Source organism: Diceros bicornis, chromosome 33 (genome assembly GCF_020826845.1).
Source record: "Diceros bicornis minor isolate mBicDic1 chromosome 33, mDicBic1.mat.cur, whole genome shotgun sequence".
In the NCBI taxonomy this organism is placed as follows: Eukaryota; Metazoa; Chordata; class Mammalia; order Perissodactyla; family Rhinocerotidae; genus Diceros; species Diceros bicornis.
Window position 1 is genome coordinate 37,351,935 of NC_080772.1, and position 22,150 is coordinate 37,374,084.

The window sequence follows — 22,150 nt, forward strand, 5'->3', positions numbered from 1 at the left end:
AGCCAAGACACCAATAGGGAATGACAATCTAAAATAACTTCTATACCCTAGTTTAACAGGACTGTGGAGAAATGAGCTAATCACAATCCACCAGCATAAAAACTAGCTCAAACTAGTCCCAAGGTTCATTTATTTATTTACGTTTACTCTCCAGCTTGTAACTTTACTGACCTAAAATTAAGGCAATTTTGCTTATTACTACAAGGCAGGTGAATACGGCCTTAATGTGACAAGAAGTACTCATTGTTTTGTTTTTTTCCTTATTAACTAGTAGATATGTATTTTACAACAATTTTAAGTACTTAACCCATTAGAAAGTGCTTTTACATTGTTGGTAGTATTATAATTCATATGGTAGTTATTGCAAGCATTATACTTTTCAATCACATGATTTTCAATTCATTGTCAATATCATTAAGAAAAGAGTATTAAAAGATGATTTTCAGAAAAAAAGTAAAATCATGACTCGCATACAGGTATAAAAATAAACACATTTTAAGGAATTTATTTTACTTATATAATATGAGGAAACCAGGCAGATGTTATTACTGGTTCAAAAGAAAAGTCAAAATAGCACAAACTTATGTGGAGTAAGGGAATGTTGAAATGAATTGCAAATGGGGAGAAAACTGTGTTTTCCACATTGGAAGGAAGTTAATTAAAATCATTAACTGACAACAGAATTTACATATCATCACTTTCCTACAATTTACAGAGAGCTGCGGAAAAGCTCAAAGACAATAAACAGGGTTAGGATAGGGCGAATCTGGAAGAGCATGCCACAGAGGATGCAAAACTTTCTGTTGAAACGAATTTTTTCTACAATCTCCCCTCTTTTGATCAAAAATAATCCTAAAGAAATCTTTAATTCTTATTAGATTTGGCCCGATTATTTACATAAGTGCAGCAAGTGTGTTAATTTGCTATATGCGAGTTCTTACGTTTTTCTGCTAAAAGTTTTCATAAGAAATCTCAGATTGGACCGTTAAAAGCCTCTTGAGGCTCAGAATCCAAGCGAAGAACTCACCATCAGATTTCACCTGCAGTACCTACTTACCTTGGTGGATTTCTCTTTTCTCAAGGTCTCCAAAATACCCTGTTTCCTGGGCCTGGGAGGAAGTGACATTCCTTACTCACCTGTAGTAGTGGGAACCCTGTAAGCCAGGTGCCAGTTTGCCCAAAAGGGCTCTGTAAGCACTGGTTCCATAAAACCAATCTTAGTTCCTTAAAAGTGTTTGCTCATACCTAACTAAATGAGCATCAGAGTCAAATACGACATTCCAGGAAAGGCCTTGGTTGCATAACCAATGTTTCCAATTATGTCCTAGTAAAAAGACGGACAGATTGTCATTGGACCTATTCAAATAGCTAGATTGCCATGAAAATAAGAATATTCTATAACAGTTTCCAAATTCTGGAGGGCTCACATCGGAAAAATAAGATATTATTTACAAATGTTTCATTTCAGCTTACTAAAGTAGAGTCTGGTAAATTATTATGAGTTATAGACAGTTTAAAATGAAAGAGAAAGGGCTTCCTTATAGAAGCCCAGAAAATAGAGCATTAAAACAACATCAACAATACTCCAAATAAAAACTAGAATCATCCCTTTTCTTTTAATTCAATTCTGTATAATTATTTTTCCACTGGACCTTATGTTAAGAGTCTCATAAACACACATGCTTCATGAATAAAATTCTGGAAATCCTAACTCAGATTCTACTGCTTTAGTCTCCAAGTTAGTTTAAGTGATGCCGTCAGACACCTGTACCCAAAGGTTCCTGGCAATGGCCTTTCCAACGGGGCTCTCACACGGCGTTTGTTGAAGACAAAGCCTCTGGACTTGTAGCTGATTGCAGAGCTCTCAGGGAAGCATAAGAGTAAAACAACAACAGCAAAAAATGGTCCATAGATGACAAAAGACTTAAAATAGCTGTGGCTAACTTACTACTGATAATTTTCAATAGCGAAAGTTCATAATGAGAATAACGCAACTGACAAGGAAATTTGGTTGTTTCCACGGCATGCAAAACAAGACAATAAAGTCAATCCCTCAAAAAAGCCTTAGACAAAATAATTATAAACATAATCCTATTTTCAAAGAAGACGGTGAATGTGACATCAATTCTTAAAAATAGATGAAAGTAATCTTTGCAGAAAAACATCTTGATATAAAAAATAATAATCTTGACACATTATATCATGATCATAACACGTATTTAGTAAGAGGGGACCAAGAATACAGCAAGGATATCAAGCAGAGATTCAGTAAGTCTGGAGTAGGTCTTAGACAACTATATAATAATAAAATTCCATAGGTAATTATTGTGAATCCCCAGTTGAAAGCTCCCAATCTAGAAGATGTTATAATCAAATAAAAGATGTAATGAGGCAATGATGTTAACATTTAAAATGTAACTGAAACTATGACTAAGTCTACCCTTGACGTCTTCCATCAGTCAAAGCAGCACCAAGACTCCAACAGAAACATATCTCGGGCAGTGAGGACACTGACAAAACTCTAGGAACTTCCATATTGCCTACATTTGCTGAAATATTTATACTAATAACTACCCAAACCAACTTGAGCATCTCTTCCGACTTTACAACTCTCCCCACACAACTCATCAATAGCAACAGATCAAATAAACCTCATTATTTCCAGTACCTCTGTTTTTACAAGAGGAAAACACAAATTGTTGTGATTTTCCAAAGCCCCCCTGGGAAATCTCAGAGATAGTTTTAGGTACAAGATATCCTGAAAGTTACTCAATTTTATTTTACATTTAGGATTTGATTTTGGAAAAAACAAAAATCAAAAGTTGTCAAGAGAGTTTAACACTTAAGATAGGAATCAGATCAGAGTGCCTGAGAAACAATATTGTCATTCATTTCAAAGTGACAATAAAACATTTGAAAATTAAGAACAAAACGTAACATGATTATAAAGAACCTTAATTCTTTCCTAGGTGAGAAAATTTTGTTTTCTTAAACAATCAAGGACAGAAAGTCAACATAAGTCATAGAAGGTTATTTTGGGAAGGCACAAAATCTTTATTATTTAAGCATATTACACAGAAAAAAATAAGAATCCTTCATATTGCAGGTGAAAGTGTAAAAAGTAAACCAAGAAAACAAGTCCCCCAAATTGGGCACGTTTTGCTAAGAGTTTAAAATATTTCACGGCTTTTCAAACTCAAGTATTATTAATGCAAGATAAATAAAATTTATTTCCAAATTTTGTCCTTCATTATGTTCTTTCCTATTCTAGAACAAACTGACACTTTACTTTAGCACCAATATCAGGGTCTCTACAAGGTCAGAATTAGTTTCATAATATTACTAAAATGTTATTAACTTTCAACACATTCATTGTTGCTATCTTCAAATTAATTGACAAGTAAGTCTTTTAAAATTTTTGTTTCAATTTCCAACACACTAAATATCAATGATGATAATTCACAAAAGTTCTTTGGAACCCTCAATAAGTCTATGGAGTGCAAAGGGATTCAGAGACCAAAAAAAAAACACTCTTTTAGGAGAAACCTACTCTTTTTCACTGAAAAATAGAAGTAAGTACATAAATGTATTTCTCTGAAACTGTTGTTCCTAAATAGAATCTCATTCCAAATTCCAGCATACTGATTATAAATTTAACCAAAATAACTTCTATTTTAGAGAAAACTGGGAAGTGGACCTCCGTGAATGTTACACACCAGCATCCTCATAGTCCAACATAGTTCATAATCATCACCACACTGAAATTTCCAAAGCAGCAAAATTAACACATTTGTTAACAGACCCAAAGATATAGTCTTTCTATAGCATATAGCAATAAGAAACAAAAGTATATAAACTTTAAGTTTAGCAATCAATGTTTCAGTGTTCTATCTTACTTGAAAATAGTCTAGCTATCAAATGAATACACATTAATTAACTCAGTTTAACATCAATCCAAAGTTTTAAATTATCTAAACATCTTAGAAATTATCTTCAAGTTGACATACTACAAAACATAATTAGCTGAAATAAAATTGTCAAAATAATGAATCAGCTTGGTTAAACACAAATTTACATTTTTCATAACCTTAAACATTAAGTAGAATTATTTGGTAAACCTATAAAAGCTTAGGAAGAACATATCCAAGTGAATAAAAATCTACCCTTATATTTAACATTGATAAATCAGAGTAGATATAGCTGTTTTTCTTAAACTCAAATTATTAAACTGGTCCTCTTGTAATGATTTACCTAAATCATATGAATTTGAATTCTTAAGACATTTCCAAGTTAGTTTCAATAAAAGGACTTTTTAAATCTAGCACAATGAAAGTATTAGAAGTTCAATTTTCTTATTTTCTGAGAATTTTAGGTATATTCTATTCTGTAAACACTTATTTATTTCTATAAGCCAACCAAAGTAGAGATTCTTTAAGAGATTTTATAATCTAATTTATTAACACCACTGGATGTAGGAAAATATTACAATCTCACACCCTAAAACATAAAGGCCTTTCTGAATTACAGACATGTAACCAGAGATAAAGACACAGATAGACAGAATCTATAACTTCAATTTTCAAATTTTAGCCATTGGTCAAGAATAAACTCAGAATTATAAAACTCAATAGTTCGTATGAAAGAACTATTCTTTTCCAATGGGTACTAATTCTTGATTTCAGCTCAAAATAGACAGATACACAAATAGCAAAGATGAACAAACTAGATTCTTTGTCGTTTCTCACCCAGTGATCTCTGTAATCCATTAATCTGTTTATAGAGATTACCAGATGATGAAACATTCAAACCAAATTCCCAATTAAAAAATACTGACAAACCGGATTCTTTGACATGTCTCAACCCACATAGAATAGATATCTATAGAACATTAATCCATTTACAGAGATCATCAAATGGCCAAACCATAAAATGAAATTCCAAACAGGAAATAACTTAGCCCAAACCAAAACAAAACAAAAACAAAAGTAGTAGACTGTGAAAGTACAATTAGAAACATAAGACGGTTGGCTGCCACTTTGCATTCACATCTGGGAGATTAAACCACCCACAAGGTGCAATTGTCTGGCAACAAAGTTACCTAACTCTGGTGGCAAACCCATGGGGCATCTGGGTGAAAAACCTCCAAAACTATTAAGAGATAATTTCAGAGAAAATTAAAATCATGACTCATCCACAGAAATAAAAATTGACACCTGTTAAAGAATTTATTTTACTCAGCTGATATAAGGAAACAAGGCAGATATGATAACCAGTTCAAAGGATAAGTCAGAACAGCACAAATTTATGTGGAGTAAGGGATGTTGACATAACTACAAATGTGGACAAAATTGGGGTTTCTTTCGTTAGAGGAGGAAGTCAGTTAAAATTGTTACCACACAGGACAGAATTTACCTAAAATTTATAAAGAGTTACAAAACAGCTCAAAGACAATCAGAGGTAGAATCTGACAAATTAAGAAGGTAAACTATTGATGATACATAGTTTTCCATTAAAACAAAAATATTTTTCTACAAAAGTAATTCTATATTTTATACCTATAATGTCATCGTCAAAATGGCGCAATCAATATTGACTTGCAGAAGCACATAAGGCAACTGTGTAAAACACAGGACTGCTTTGTTGTTTTGACACGGCTTTAGATTCACTAACTATTGAGAAAGTACCCTAGGAAATAGAGAGGTTCACGGTTACACATACCACCTCGAATCCTTTGTTATAAGGCTAGATGTTCTTTATTAATGGACAAAAGACAAAATTTGGTTTTTTCCATACTTTGCTAACACCTAGGGGAGAGGTCAAATTCTTGTATACAAAATATTTGCCAAACCATTCCTTCCTCCAAGATAATGCAAACCCAGACGCAATGCTATTATGCTGTGAAGCTTCACTTCAGTGGCTACAGGGTACAAGTCTTCCTTTCATTGTGTCTCACTCTTTTACTGAATATGTCAAGGACCAGAAATTATCTCCTGACTTCCAGTATTCCCCACCTGATCCAAACTGGTAGAACTTGGGCCTGTAATAAGTGTACTCTCATCAGCATTAGCCTAGTCTGGCTTATGACTGAAAGGACCCTCTCTTCTACTGAGTTAATTCTGCCTTGTTAAGGTCACTTTTCCATGGAATGAGTTCCTGCAGTGTACCTCCTGGTTACTACATCTGTGCTTTTCTCGGTTCCATGGAGATCACAAACACGATGAGAGGGTATTCCAGAGAGAGTGGCCAGCAGAATGGGGAGCTATCTGGTGACAATCATGCTAAAATCATATTTTGTAAGTGCTAACTAAGTATCTAGGAAAACAGCATCACGATGAGTAAGTTACTTCGGTGAAGCAGATCTCAGTCCATTAGCTGAGTTCTGACCCTCAATGACTGAGAAAGTTTGTGCTATTAAGTCCTGGTGTTAGCAGCACCTTTGTTGACTCTTTTTTATGAGCCTAACACTTTAAGCTCGTAATTTCCAATTTCCGGCAGGAATAATGAAGGAGCACATATATTTTATTATTGATGCAGAAAAAAAAAGACAAAGAAGCACCATTTGGTTTAGCCCTGCCTGTCTCTTGTTTTCATGACAACTTACCAGGGAAGCAGCCTCTTACCCAGGTCGAAAGCAGCTCCTCCTCATTCTGACCACAGGCTTTATTATACGTACAGAACCACCAGATGCACATCCTTGCAAATTAAGGATAAATCACCAACTGCCCATCTGCCCGTGTACAAGCTTCTGTTTTCCATAAAGGAAGCAGTGACTTTGCTATCTTTTGCCCCTTTTTTTCATTCATATGCAAGACTGGTGATAAGCTTACCCAGGCTAATTCCGGCACACAGAGTGAGGCTGTTAAACAAAGGAAGGCATTTGAAAACAACGGACCTAGACATTGCTTTCTCGTCCTGAGAAGGTTTTTGCTTCTTCTCTATTATATTTGTTAAAATGGTTCACAAAATCACTGTGATATTTTTTAAATTAAATTGTTTTTTATTTCTTATACAATTAATATTGGCCCATTGTAATAGAGAAAACTAAATAAAAGGAAAATAAAAAGACTAAGAAGGATTTCTATACTAAAAAATAAAATGAGGTCATGCTATTTATTTTTGTATCCTTTAAAAATATAATATATTGTCTGTGTAGGGGAGGAAAACTTTTTCTTCTTCCCTTCTAGATTCCCTGGTCTAATAATGAAATTGATATGACAGATTAATAGGAGAAAAAAAAATTTAATTGTGTGTGTATGGAAACCCCAAAGATATGAGGCTCCCCAACAGTCAGACAATTGAGACTTATATACCATCCTGAGCTAAGAAGAAGGGAGTAGGGGTCTGAGACTTCAAAAGGGAGGAAGACAATTCACAGGAAGATGGGAAGAGCAAATGTTGGGTAAATAAATGTCCGTCATGCCATGCAGACAAGTCTCTCTGGTGTGAAACGTTATCTCTGGGAACAGCTCTCTTCCCAGTACAGGCCCCCTATCTAAATTCTTTTAGGCAGTTATGGGGGAGGTAAAAAGCTCTTCCTGAGTCTGGATTGTCTTCAGCTGGGAACAACCTACATGCCAAAGCAGCACATTCCAGGGCGGCTTTCCCTGAACTGTATCACATGCCCACACTCTTATGTTGTGTGCTGGCTCTTGAGTATCTTATACACGAGAGCTCACAAAACGCAACTATGAAGCAGGTGCTCTTATTATCCCCTTTTACAGGAGACAATCGAGGCACAAATTCTCACTGCCAGTTAGTGGTAGAGCTGTGATTGAACCACATTTTTAAGCACTTCACTAGGCCATGTCTGTGTTACCAAATGCATCTGCAAGATAATTTGAATGAATACAGTGTTCCCTGGTATGGATATCTGAACCATTTATGGATATTTGAACCATTTCCCCATTATAAGATGTGTCAAACACTAGCTTACAAAATAAGGTAAAATCAGTAGTTTACAAAGTAAGATAAATCTGTGTGACACATACAGATTTAAAAATATAGTTGTGATAAAGATTTTATTTAACCCATTAAGGAGGAAACTGGTGAGGTGTTAAAACCACTTCAAAAGAGAATTACAGAGAGAGAGAGAGAGATTTATAGAGCAATAATAATGAAATGAATGTGCAAATGGGGATAAAACTAGTCTCTTTCATGATCTAGGAGGGAAGTCAATTAAACCTCCAGAGGACAGAATTTGCATGTCTGTAGACAAAAATTATTTTGCATAACTGTGAGTTACCTGCATTTACAGAGTTGAAAATACCTCCCCTGGAATGAGACAATGCTGGGAGGCATACTATGGACAATATATAGTTTTCCACTGAGGCACTAACATTTCCCTACAGACCCTTCAATTGTTTCCAGTTTTTTATCATTATGAACAATGCTTCAGTAAATAATTTTATATACACTTTGTGTGCATGTTTATTAATTCCTTAGAATAAATTCCTGTATGTGAAATCCCTTTTCTTAAGTTATGGATACATACTGTCCAAAGGCCTCCAACAAATGAAGCTGTGAGTACCAGCCTCCTCACACATCAAAAGACACTGGATGTTAAATTCTCAGACTTTTCAATCTTCAACTTTTCATTCCATTTTAATAATGACGAAAGGTGAATCTTATACATCAGAGCAGAATTAAAGTTGTGGCATTCTGCAAAATGAACACTTGAAAAACATTGCCTTGAGTCAAGTGACCGCTACTGAAGGCATTAAATGATTGTATCACAGAATCATGTTTATAAAGGAGACAATAAAAGGGCACTCGGTCCATTATGTTGTCTTTTTGACACGAAAAATTGCGTGTAAGTTTTCCGTACACATACATACAAATATACATGGGAAATTCAAGAAGTAATTGAGAAACAAGAAAAGGAGAGTCATGTGAACGAATCTAGATGAATGCTAACTGTATAAATAAGAATGTCTTATGACCTTTAAAGTATATATAGGATTAAAATATATATCAAAAAATAGTACAGAATTTGGGGGGCAAAAAAGTCAAAATGTTCTGAAGTCTTTGCATAACCGAAAATCTCTAAAAGAATATTCCAAACCTTGTTGAAATACTATCTGTAATGAGTCACATTCTGTCCTCAAAAAACATGCATAAGCCTTAACACCTGGTCCTGTGAGTGTGACCTTATTGGGAAATAGCACATTTGCAAATGTAATCAAGTTGAGATGAGGTCGTTCTAGATTAGGGTCGGACCTGATCCAATGACTGGTATCCTTATCAGAAAAGGGGAGTTTGGACATAGAGACACACAGGAACGATGTCCTGTGTTGATGGAGGCAGAGATTGGAGTGATGCATCTATGAGCCAAGGAAGACCAAGGATTGCTAGGAACCACCAGAAGCCAGGAGACAGGCATGGAGCAGATTCTCCCTCAGGGCCTCCAGAAGGAACCAAACCTGCCGGCACCTTGATCTTGGACTTCTAGCCTCCAGAACCATAAGAGAAGAAATTTCTGTTGTTTTAAGCCACTCAGTTTGTGGTATTTTATTATAGCAGCCCTCATGAACTAATACACTATCTATCCTGCCAAAAATATCTGATATCCAACATAAATATCTCGTATTTAATTCTCAGTAAAATTGCAATAACCAATTTTTATACACTTTAAAACTGAGTGAATTTATACTTTTCTGTAAGGAAATCTCCATTTTAACTCTTTTCATAGACATTCTTAACAGAATTTTGTTTTATTTTCGCTCCTCTCAGTCTTTCTCATTCATATATGTCAGAGTCCAAATTTCAAAGTGTGTGTGTCTGTGTGGGTGTCTGTGTGTGTGTTGTGTGTATTATGTACTTTTAAGTCTATCCTAATCTGTGGTGCTGGAATCAACCACAGGCTAAATTCTTTAAATTTTTTTCTCCGTAATATTGTTACCTCATTCCTTTCCTTCAAATGCTCTTAAACAGTTTTCTAAGACGTAAACTCCATCCTTTACAAACGAAGACATTGGTCATAATTCAAATCAGGAAGAATCTGTGGAGTTGAAGTTTCATTTATGTCAATCTCACCTCCACTTTTGATCCCACTTTATTTCGCATCAGTCAGACTGCTCAGACTGAGGTCAACAGCCTTGGGTTCACCCCACAGGTGACAAAGGGTCTTCCACGATCAATCATACACTTTGAAACAATTTCCAAGTTTGATCTGCTGAACAGAATGCTGACCTTCAGATCCATAATAGAAGAACCATTTCTTTCACCAGGATTTTGTCAGACGAGATGAGGGAATTAGCTGGAAATCAAGAACCTGACATATTTTCTTAATAAGATTACTGTCTTAGTTTGGACAGCTATGACAAAACACTGCAGACTGGGTAGCTTATAAACTTTTAGAAATAAAGTTCTAGAGGCTGAGAATTCCAAGATTCAGATGCCAGCACATTGGGACCTGCTTCCTGGGTCACTGACATCTGTCCTCTGGCTGTGTCCTCATGTGGCAGAAGGAGCAGTAAGTTGTCTTGGGTCTCTTTTATAAGGACACTAATCCCATTCACGAGGGCCCCACCCCCATGAATGACACCCGATCATCTCCCAAAGGCCCTACCTCCTCATACCTTCACACTGGGGGTGAGGATTTCAACATATAAATTTTGGGGGGATACATTCAGTCTATCACAATTAACAAGACAAGTACACAGGAACTCAGAAGCCTGGTTAGTCAACACATCACTAATAAGATTTTGTCAAGAATATTTGTAGAAAACCAAGAAAGAATGTAGAATATGTATAATTTATTTGCTCCTTTATTTATATGACCTAATTTGTGCTGCAACATGATTAAGGTTTTCAATAAAAATACATTTTAATCTCTTTGTGGCAGAAATAAAGAATATCACAAAACTTATGACATTATTTGAAAAAGTAAATTGACACTTAGATTTGGCATATTTAGTCAGTTTTTACTTCAGTGCTTAGGAAGAACGGTGTGAATCTCTCTTTTCTCGTCACTGCATGCTATATCAGAGCAGCCAAATCACTTGTATAAAGTTCAAACTAAATATAAAATCGTTTTGTTCAGAGCATGCCTTTACTCAGAGGCTAGGTGGCATTTTCTAAATGAGCCCTCTAAACAGTACTTAGGAAATTTTCTCCAAAAGGTCATTTTCTACCACTTGAAAGGTCGTTTTATTTTGAGAATGTTTCTGTCGTGTTCATGAGGGCATTATTTACCTGCTGTAAGGCTCTTTGATGTCCACCTAAAAGAAATGGGTATAATTCATTTTATTTTTTTCTCATAACCTACGTCTGTTCATTACTAAGGAGTGACTATTAATGTAGAGTAATTTTATACTGGAGGCATTAGGAGGAAAATGAGTTAAAATTAGGGTATTAAATTGTGGTAAGAGCACTTTTGATGCCCAGAAGGGGCCTACACTCCGTACAAGTCTTTCATTAGAAGCAAAAATGATAAAACAATGATTAAGACAGTATTAAGAGCACAAGAGACCAAATAGCAGTGAGCTTTTAAAAATACCAATGCCTGCGTCCCACCCCTAGGTCTGGAGGCCTGGGAAGTAGTAGTTTTAAAAGCTCATAGGTGATTCTAAAATGCAATCATATTTGAGACTAGAAAAATATTCCTTAGTCTTTTCTTGATCACTGACATCTTAGAGATGTGTTGAAAGCTATGGTCATCTCCTCCAAAGTAATACATAAAAATCAGGGGGGTTTATGGACACCCCCTCTTAAGCCTTATCCATTGATACATTTAAAAGAATTTAGCATATACCCAAGTCACTCATTAAGAATCTCCAGTTTAGGGGAAAAATAAAATTATTAGAAATACTGTAGCACCGTACTGGATCCAATGAGAGCCAGAACCTTTCAGTGATTTAACAGGGGAAGCTTAATATGAGGAATCACTAAACTGATAAAATAGCTGTAGGATAAGATGAAACTCTATATGACATCCTATATGAGGAAGAGTACTTAAGGAAGGGCAAACATGGACAGGGGAACCCTCCCTAAGTCTGGAGCGCAGACCTTATTGGAGAAGGTTTAGTGGAACCCACTGGATGGCAGAGCAGTTTGCTGGTTGCCAGGTCAGAGCTGTTCTACAGTCATGTAGAACAGGAAGCAACTCTCCAAAAAGCAGGCAGGATGGGTGAGCAACAGCTTATGACTGGGCTGTCAGTGTGTAGGGGGAGTGGGGGCACCACTGCAGCCAGGAAACCTAGAACATGGGTGCTCATATAGGGAGGGCTGTGCGAGAGGGGGTCACCGGGACACACTGGGGCTGCAAGGTGAGTGAGGGATGTGTATTCTGGGCACACTGCTGAGGCAGAACTTCACCAGATGTCCTCACGCCAGTCCCACTAATCCACCATGTCACACCAAGATACCACAGGAGAAGCCATCTTCCTGCCAGGTCCCTCCAGCAAGCTCTCCTAAGGAAGCTTAATGTTCTACTAACTTCTGAGAAGCAGTGCTTAGAGGAACTCAGTCCAAGAAATGTTCCCCTCACCTTGACTAAACTTTAGACAAGTTTCTCCCTGACCGTAGACCCCTGACTTCCCTTTTCTTAGAGCATTTATTTTAGAAAACCTGCAATTATGGATTCTTTCTCTACTCCTTTGATATGTAAGTTTTCTCCCAGCCTCTTGCCAGATTTATAACCCAGGAATGCCTTCCTCAAGGACCTGGGAGCAATCCTTCTGAAATGTAATCATCATGAAAGATAATAACTTTATCTCCCAGTCTCTATGGAAGATAGGAGGCTGAATTTTTTTTTTTTTCCTGGAAGCTTGGCCCTGAACTAACATCCATTGCCAATCTTCCTCTTTTTTTTTTTCTCCCCAAAGCCCCAGTACATAGTATATCCTAGTTGTAGGTCCTTCTAATTCTTCTATGTGGGATGCTGCCTCAGCATGGCTTGATGAGTGATGAGTAGGTCCAAGCCCAGGATCTGAAATGGCGAACTCCAGGCCACGGAAGTGCAGCTCACGAACTTAACCGCTTCACCATGAGGCTGGTCCCTGGAGCCTGACTTTGATAAGTGTAAATTAGCAAACACGTATGACTTGACCATATTGACAACCTTTCCCCTAACTTTTCATCCAGTGCTTTCCCACGAACTCACCCCAGTGTTTTAAAACCTCTCCCATCTTTTGTTTCAACAGAGTGGAGTTTAATTACTCTTGCCTGTTTCAAAAGTCTTGAATAAAGTCTTCCTTGCCTGTTTAAACCTCTAGTGCAATTTTTCTTTGACAGTTATTACAGAGCATATATTAAAGAGTGAATTTGGACCTCACAGGTAATAAATTTACAACTGACACAAATATTCACTTTCCTTGTACTTATTGGAAAGACACTTGATTTATTTCTTATAATTGATCATTTTTACCATTGATTAAAATGTACTGAGATACAGTGTTTGAAGGAAAATTTTCAAAGAGGCCTTGATCTTCCAGTACTATGTTAAATAGAAGTGGTGAGAGTGGGCATCTTTGTCTTGTTCCAAATCTTAGAGGAAAAACTTTCAGCTTTTCACTACTGAGTTAACTATGATGTTAACTGTGGGTTTGTCGTATGTGGACTTTATTATGTTGTGGTACAGTCTTTCAATACTTAGTTTATTGAGAGTTATTATCATGAACAAATATTGAATTTAGTCCTAACCAGAGCAATTGGTCAAGAAAAAGAAATAAAATGCATCCAAATCAGAAGGAAACAAGTAAAATTGTTTGTTTGCAGATGACATGATCCTACATATAGAAAGTCCTAAAGACTCCACCAAAAAACTGTTATAAGTAATAAATGAATTCAATGAAGTTGCAGGATATAAAATCAACATACAAAAATCAGTTGCATTTCTATACACTAACAATAAACTATCAGAAAGAGAAATTAAGAAAGCAATCACATTTACAATGGCATCAAAAACAATAAAATACTTAGGAATAAATTTAACCAAGAAAGTGAAAGATCAGTACACTGAAAACTATAAAACGTTGATGAAAGACATTGAAGAAGACACAAATAAATGGAAAGATATCCTGTGTTTATGGATTGGAAGAATTACTATTGTTAAAATGTCTGTGCTCTCAAAGCAATCTATAGATTCAATGCAATCCCCATCAAATTCCTATTGCATTTTTCACAGAAATGAAAATAATAATCCTAAAATTCATATGGAACAGTGAAAGACCCTGAATAATCAAAGAAATCTTGAGCCAGAAGAACAAAGTGGGAGGCATCACATTTCCCGATTTCATATTATATTACAAAGTTAAAGTAACCAAAAAAGTGTAGTACAGCCATAAAAACAGACACACAGATCAATGGAACAGAATAGAGAGTCCAGAAATAAACCCCCACATATATGGTTGACTAGTCTTCAACAAGGATACCAAGAATATAACATGAAGAAAGGATAATCTGTTCAATAAATTTCTAGGAAAACTTGTATACACATGCAGAAGAGTGAAATTGGACCCGTACATCACACACAAAATCAACTCAAATTGGATTAAAGACTTGAACGTAAGACTTGAAACCTTAGAACTCCTAGAAGAAAACATAGGGAAAAAGCTCCTTGACATTGGTCTTGGCAGTGATTTCTTGGATGTGACACCTAAAGCACGGGCAACAGAAGTAAACATAAACTAAAAATCTTCTGCACAATAAAGGAGACAATCAGCAAAATGAAAAGGCAACCTACAGAATGGAAGAAAATATTTGCCAACCATATATCTGATAAGGGGTTAATATTCAAAATACATAGGAAACTCCTGTAACTCAAGAGCAAAAACCAAATAACCCAATTTTAAAAAATGGGCAAGGGGCTGAATAGATGTTTCTCCAAAGAAGGTAGACAAATTGTGAGCAGCTATATGATAAGGTGCTCGATATTACCAGTCATCAGAAAATGCAAATGGAAACCACAATAAAATATCACCTCACATCTGTTTGGGCTCTTACTAAAAAAACAAAAGATAACTATTGGCTAGGATGTGGAGAAAAGGGAATGCTGGTACACTGATGGTGGAAACGTAAATTGGTACAACCTTTATGGAAAACCAATGAAAGTTCCTCAAAAAGTTAAAAATAGAACTACCATATGATCCAGCAATTTCACCACTGGGTATACATCTGAAGGAAATGAAATCACTATTTTGAAGAGATATCTGCATGCCCATGTTCATTGCAGGACTATTTACAATAGCCAACTTATGGAAGCAATCTACATGTCCATCAGTGAATGAATGGATAAAGAAGATATATACACACATGGTGGAATATTACTTGGCCTTAAAAAGAAAGAAAGAAATTCTACCATTTGTTACACCATGGATGGACCCAGAGGACTTATGCTGTGTGAAATTAACCAGACACAGAAAGACAAATACTGTATCAACTCATGTATATGTGGAATCTAAAAAATTCAAACTCGTAGAAGCAGAGAATGGAATGGTGGCTACCAGGGGCTGGGAGGAGGAGGAAATGAGGAGATGATGGTCAAAGGGTACATGGTTTCAATTTTGCAAAATATATAAGTTTTGGAGATCTACTGTACAGCATAATGCCTATAGCCAACAACACTGTATTGTATCCCTAATATTTGCTAAGAGAGTAGATCTTATGTTACGTGTTCTTCTCACACACACACACACAAATAAAAGTAATAAAAGGAGAGAGAAAAAACTTTGGGAGGTGATGAATGTAGCTACGGCTTTGATGATGGTGATGGCTTGACCAGTATATATTTACCCCCAAACTCATTGAGTTGTATATATTAAATATGTACAGCTTTTTACATGTCAATTATACCTCAATAAATTGGTTTAAAACCAACAACAACAAAAGAGGCCTTAATCATTTGAGAGGATATAAGAAAAATAAGAGTGGGACATCAACACAATAAACAATAAGCAAAATTATAAAGGATATAAGATTTTGTAGTTTCTCCCTTCTCTATTTTGACATTTTCCCTTACCCAGAAGTCTTCTCCTTCTGCTTTTTTACTGCATGAAATTCTCTATTCTGTCACTTCTTGAAATATTCCTTTTGGCTTTTCTTTTTTCTTTGTTCCCAATCAAATCTTATCTAGTCCATGTGCCATTCTATCAGGATCTCACTAATTGGATATGCTATTTTTACCCAGGTGTTAATAGCTAAAATAATTATTTTCCTATTGGCATAGTAATTTTAATTTGGTGCATTGCCTTAACACAAAGAAGAGTATGATGGCCATTTCAGACACTGTTGAATGATGTATTGGGGGGGGGCAATAAAACATACTCAGCAGTTTTCAGATAAAATTATTATCTGCTTTCTTTTTTTTTTTTTAATAATTTTATTTATTTTTTTCCCCCAAAGCCCCAGTAGATAGTTGTACATCATAGCTTCACATCCTTCTAGCTGCTGTATGTGGGACGCGGCCTCAGCATGGCCGGAGAAGCAGTGCGTCGGTGCGCGCCCAGGATCCGAACCTGGGCCGCCAGCAGCGGAGCGCGCGCACTTAACCGCCAAGCCACGGGGCAGGCCCACTATCTGCTTTCTTAAGGGGATCCCAAGCATTGAGTTCTAAACCAAGTTTAATGGTGAAAAAAAAATGACCAAATCGCACCTCCTACACAGCTGTAAAATTTGCTTCTTCCCAAATGGTACTTCTGGATTCCCGGGAGCTGTCAAAGTAATCATGTTGCGGGGGGCGGGCTTGCGTTAAACAACGAAATCATCAACCTACAACCTTATGGAGCCACCTCCACTGAAGCAACACACGCCTGCGTTAAAGCTAGGGATGAATAACTAGGGCAAGTGTAAGTGTTGCCTCTCAGGTGAGCTGAGTGGAGCCAATTTTGGATTTGACTGGCAGTGGAAATGTTCTCAGAACGTGCTGCAGCAGGGCCTTCACATGTGACACACAGGCCATCACACACAGTCTGCTGTGCAACGTCAGTGGCAGAATCCGGACCAGCCTAGAGTCACCCAAAAGCACCGCCACTAATTCACCCCAGCAAATGCTGTCTAAAATCATTCAGCGGGGAGAGGCATGTGCCCGTCTGGTATTGCTAAGAAAAATTACTAATTCACATTCTAACATAATTTTTATTGTTTCTCTTTTCAGATTGCATTCGTATCTGATGTAAATCAGAAGTGCTCCTAGAAGATAATCCCTGCAATCAGGCTCTTAACCATGCATATTATGAAGGAGTTTCCACATGAACTAATGAATGAATGACTACATAGATAGATATATTAATTAATTAATTGATTAATTAACTTTAGAAAAAACCTTATTGAAGAATCATTTAAGAAGACCCTTCTGAGTATCTCTAATGTACCTTTTCTTCAGACTTAAGCAATTTCGTATGATTTAGAGAGACACGTTTCTGAAAGTAGATTTATTTTATTCAACTCGATTCCGTGTTTTAACTACCTCAATTCTCTCACTTTTTCCAACATTCACCACCCCTATGAGCAGAGAGCATCTCTATTAGACATCTGCATTATCAGGAAAAGTTGTGAAATACTTTGAAATAAGCAAAAAATATTACAGGGTGTCCCATATAGTTTGCCCTTTCAGACGGTCTCAAATTTTCATTGTCTTTGAGCTAATTTATAACTCTTTAAGTGGTTTGAAAACCACTAATGCAGATAATCATTGTTTTTAGAAATGCAAAAGAATTATGTCTGATAGAATGCAATTGATGACTGCCTCATGGATAAATCAGATTTGCATCTAACTGTAAATTAATATCAACATTTATTATTACCTAAATATGTGTGGTCTTTGAATTCTCCCTTGAAACAGTTGTAGCATCTTATTGATTCTTTCATTAGTTAATAAATTAAGATTTTTGACATATGTTCATTTTATTTTCATACGATTATGATTTTACCTTTGAATAAATTTACCCTTTAACATCCTCTTGCACGTTCTCTTGTTCTACAGTCCTCTCTCCAGCACTTTGGTCCTATTAATCCTATAGATGATTCATCCACCACTTTACCTCCATCTCACAATACTCAGAGAGAATGCTGGTGGATTTCCTCTTGTCAGGGGGTATGGTGGTGAGGGGTAATGTATCAGGTAAGGTCCTGACAAGGTCAGAGGAAAAAAAGAACAGTTTAACCTCAGGGTAGATTATACAAAAAGAAATCAACACTCCTCAGCATTGAATTATATTACCAAAAACTCTTTACATAACCTTTCTTTCACTTTCATCCTCCAAAAAGAGCAGAAAGAGGGCACAATCTGATACAGTCATGAGCTGCATAATGACGTTTCAGTCAAAGATGGACCACATGTGAGATGATGGTTCCTTAAGATTATAATGAAGCTGAAAGATTCCTATCACCTAGTGATGTCATAGCCATTGTAACAGTGTAGTGCTGTGCATTACTCATGTGTTTGTGGTGGTGCTGGTGTAAACAAACCGACTACACTGCCAGTCGTATAAAAGTACTGCACAGACAATTACATACAGTACATAATACTTGATAATGATAATAAACGACTATGTTAGTGGTTTATGTATTTACTATACTATACTTTTAGTTGTTATTTTACAGTGCAGTCTTTCTACTTATAGTTTAGAAAGTTTACTGTGAGACAGTGTGCCATGTTACACTGGCAGCAGCCTGCTACATCTCGTGATTACCCTGTCTCTCAATTGCATCGTTTTCTCTCGTGCCTGATTTAATCTCATGCTGTTTTGTTCATCATGGCCACTAAAGCGTATGATGTCCACTGCTAATGTTGCCAGTAAGGGGCCAGGCCAAGTGATTGACCTGGAAATGAAATTAAAAGTGATTAAGGACTACGAAGGTGGAAAATCAGTGATGGTTACGGCTCCGTGGTCAGACATGTCCCGTTCCACCATAGCTACGATCTTGAAGAATAAGAACAAAGTGGCGGAAGCTGCTTATGGATCAGTTAACGGATCTGCTTCATTGAAGACGAGACTGAAAAAAAAATTAGAGCAGGGCCTATATCAGACATGGAGAAACTTCTAATGACCTGGATTGACCAGACACAGAATTATATCCCTCTCAGCACCATGACAATCACAACCAAAGCAAAAATTTTGTTCTCAGTGTTGAAAAAAAGTCTGGACCTGACTACGATGTTGAATTTATTGCTAGCTCTGGCTGGTTTAAATGATTCAAAAATCACTATTCATTACATAACGTGAAAGTGAGTGGTGAGTCTATGAGGGCTGATGTGAAAGCAGCTGAAGAATTTTTGGAAACTCTAGATAAGCTGATTGTTGAGGAAAATTACCTGCCAGAGCAAATATTCAATATGGATGAAACCTCGCTATTCTGGAAACAGATACCTGAGAGGACTTTCATCCTAAAGGAGGCCAAGTCAATGCCAGGTTCCGAGGCTTGCTTGGGGCAATATTGTAGGCTACAAATTGATCTGGCCCTGGATGAGGAGTTCGCAAAAAACAACAAGACCGTGGTTGAGATGACAAACAACTTTACCCTGAGTGTGGATGAGGATGACATCGAGGAGCATCTGGAAGTGGTTCCTGAGGAACTGACTAATGAGCACTTGTTGGAACTGGAACAGGAATGCATAGATGAAGAAGAGGCAAGAGAGAAGGAAACAGCAGGAGGATAAAAAGAAGAACCCCCAAGAAAATTCACAGTGAAGGGTTTAGCAGAAGTTTTTGCAGACCTCAACAAGCTCCTTAAAAAGTCTGAAAACATAGACCCCAACAGCAAAAGGTTTTCATTAATAGAGAGGAATGTTCACGGTGCATTATCTGCTTACAAGCAAATCTATGATAAAGAAGGAAACAAACCAAGCAAACCGCCATGGAGATACTTCTGAAAAGAGTGACACCTCCTCAAGAACAGCCTCAGGCAGGTCCTTCAGGCGGTGTTGTAGAAGGCGTTGTTGTCATAGGAGATGACAGCTCCATGCGTGTTAGTGCCCCTGAAGACGTTCCAGAGGGACCAGATGTGGAGGTGGAAGACGGTGATATGGATGATCCTGACCCTGTGTAGGCCTAGGCTAATTTGTGATTTTGTGTCTTAGTTTTTAACAAAAAGCTTAAAAAGTAAAGAAATAAAATTTAAAAATTAAAAATAGAAAAAAGCTTATACAATAAGGATATAAAGAAATAATGTTTTTGTACAGCTGTACAATGTGTTTGTGTTTAAGCTAAGCATTATTAAAAAGGAATCAAAAAGTTAAAAAGAATTTTAATGTTTATAAAACAAAATGTTACAGTAAGCTAAAGTTAATTTATTATTGAGGAAAAAAAAATATTTTTTATAAATTTTGGATAGCCTAAATGTGCATGATTTATAAAGTCTACGGAAGAGTACAGTAATGTCCTAGGCCTTCACATTCACTCACCACTCACTCACTGACTCACCCAGAGCAACATCCAGTCCTGCAAGTCCATTCATGCTAAGTGTCCTCTATAGGTGTACCACTTTTTATCTTTTATAGCATATTTTTGCTGTACCTTTTCTATGTTTGGATACACAAATACTTACTATTGTGTTACAATTGCCTACAGTACTTGGTAGAGTAACATGCTGTACAAGTTTGTAACCTAAGAGCAACAGGCTGTCCCATACAGCCCAGGTGTGTAGGAGGCTACACCATCCAGGTTTGTGTAAGTACACTCTAGGGTGTTCTCACAATGGTGAAATCACCTAATGATGCATTTCTCAGAAGGTATCCCTGTTGTTAAGTGATGCAGGACTGTACATGAATATGGCAAATGCATTGACAGGGCTGTCCCTGAAAATTAAGAATCAGACAACATTTGTGACCAAGCTAGTCACTCCTAAGTCCAAGTTTTGAAGCTTTAATTTTTAGTTTTTACTTTCAATATGTAGATAAAATTCAACTTCATTTTCTAAGATTGTTCCTTGTTTCTTTCTAAGGTTTGGAGGTTTCTTTGGGCACCTTTAAAAATTTCATTTCATTAAAGCAGAATAATTGTGGCAACTATATCCTATAATTTGTAAGTATTTTAAAAATGTTTCCTGAGATTTAAAGAATAGATTTATTGTTTGCATTCTAATTTTTCACATTTTTATTGCAGTATGATTTATGTTCCATAAAATTCACCCACATAAAGTATACAGTTCAGTAATTTTTAGTATGTTCACAGAGTATGTTGCAACCATCACTATGACCTAATTTTAGAACATTTTCATCATCCTAAAATGATAAGCCATCATTCCTCATTCCCATCCCCATGTCAATTCCAAGCAACCGCTAATTTCTCTAAAGGTTTGTCTATTCTGGACAGTTCATATAAATGAAATCATCAAATATGTGGTGTTTTATTTCTAGCTTCTTTCATTTAGCGTAATGTTTTCAAGGACCATTCATGTTGCAGTATGTATCAGAATTTCATTTCCTTTTAGGGCAAAATAATATTCTGTTGTGTGGATGTGCCATATTTTATTTATTCGTTCCTCAGTTAATGGACATTTGGGTTGCTTTTACTTTTTGGCTATTATGAATCCTGCTGTATGAACAGTCTTGTGCAAGTTTTTGTATGGAGATATATTTTTCTATCTCTTGGCTATATATACCTAGGAATGGGATTTCTGGATGATGTGGTAATTCTGTTTAACATTTTGAGGAACTTTAGCACTATTTGCCAAAGTTAGCACAATTTTACATTCCCACCAGCAATATAAGACGGTTCCACATCCTCATAAAAACATGTTATTGGTTTTTATTATTATTATAGTCATTCTAGTAGGAATGTAGTGATGTTACTGTGGTTTTGATTTGCATCTCTCTGTCAACTAACAATGTTGAGCGTAGTTTTATGTGCTTATTGGCCATCTGTTTATCATCTTTGAAGAAGTATTTATTCAAGTTCTTTGCCCATTTACAAATTGGGTTATTTGTCTTTTTGTATTGTGTTGTAAGAGTCCTTTATATATTCTGGATACAAATCCATTGTTAGATATTGTTAGTGGTTGAATTGTGTTCATCCCTAAAGAGATGTTGGAGCCCTAATCCCAGCATCTCAGAATGGGACTTTATTTGGAAATAGGGTTGTTGCAGGTGTAACTAGTTAAGTTAATATGCCATCATACTGGAGTAGAGTGGGTCCTTAATCCACTATGACTGATGTCCTCATAAGAAGATGACCATTTCGGCTGCTGAAATAAATACCTAAAAATGTAGAAA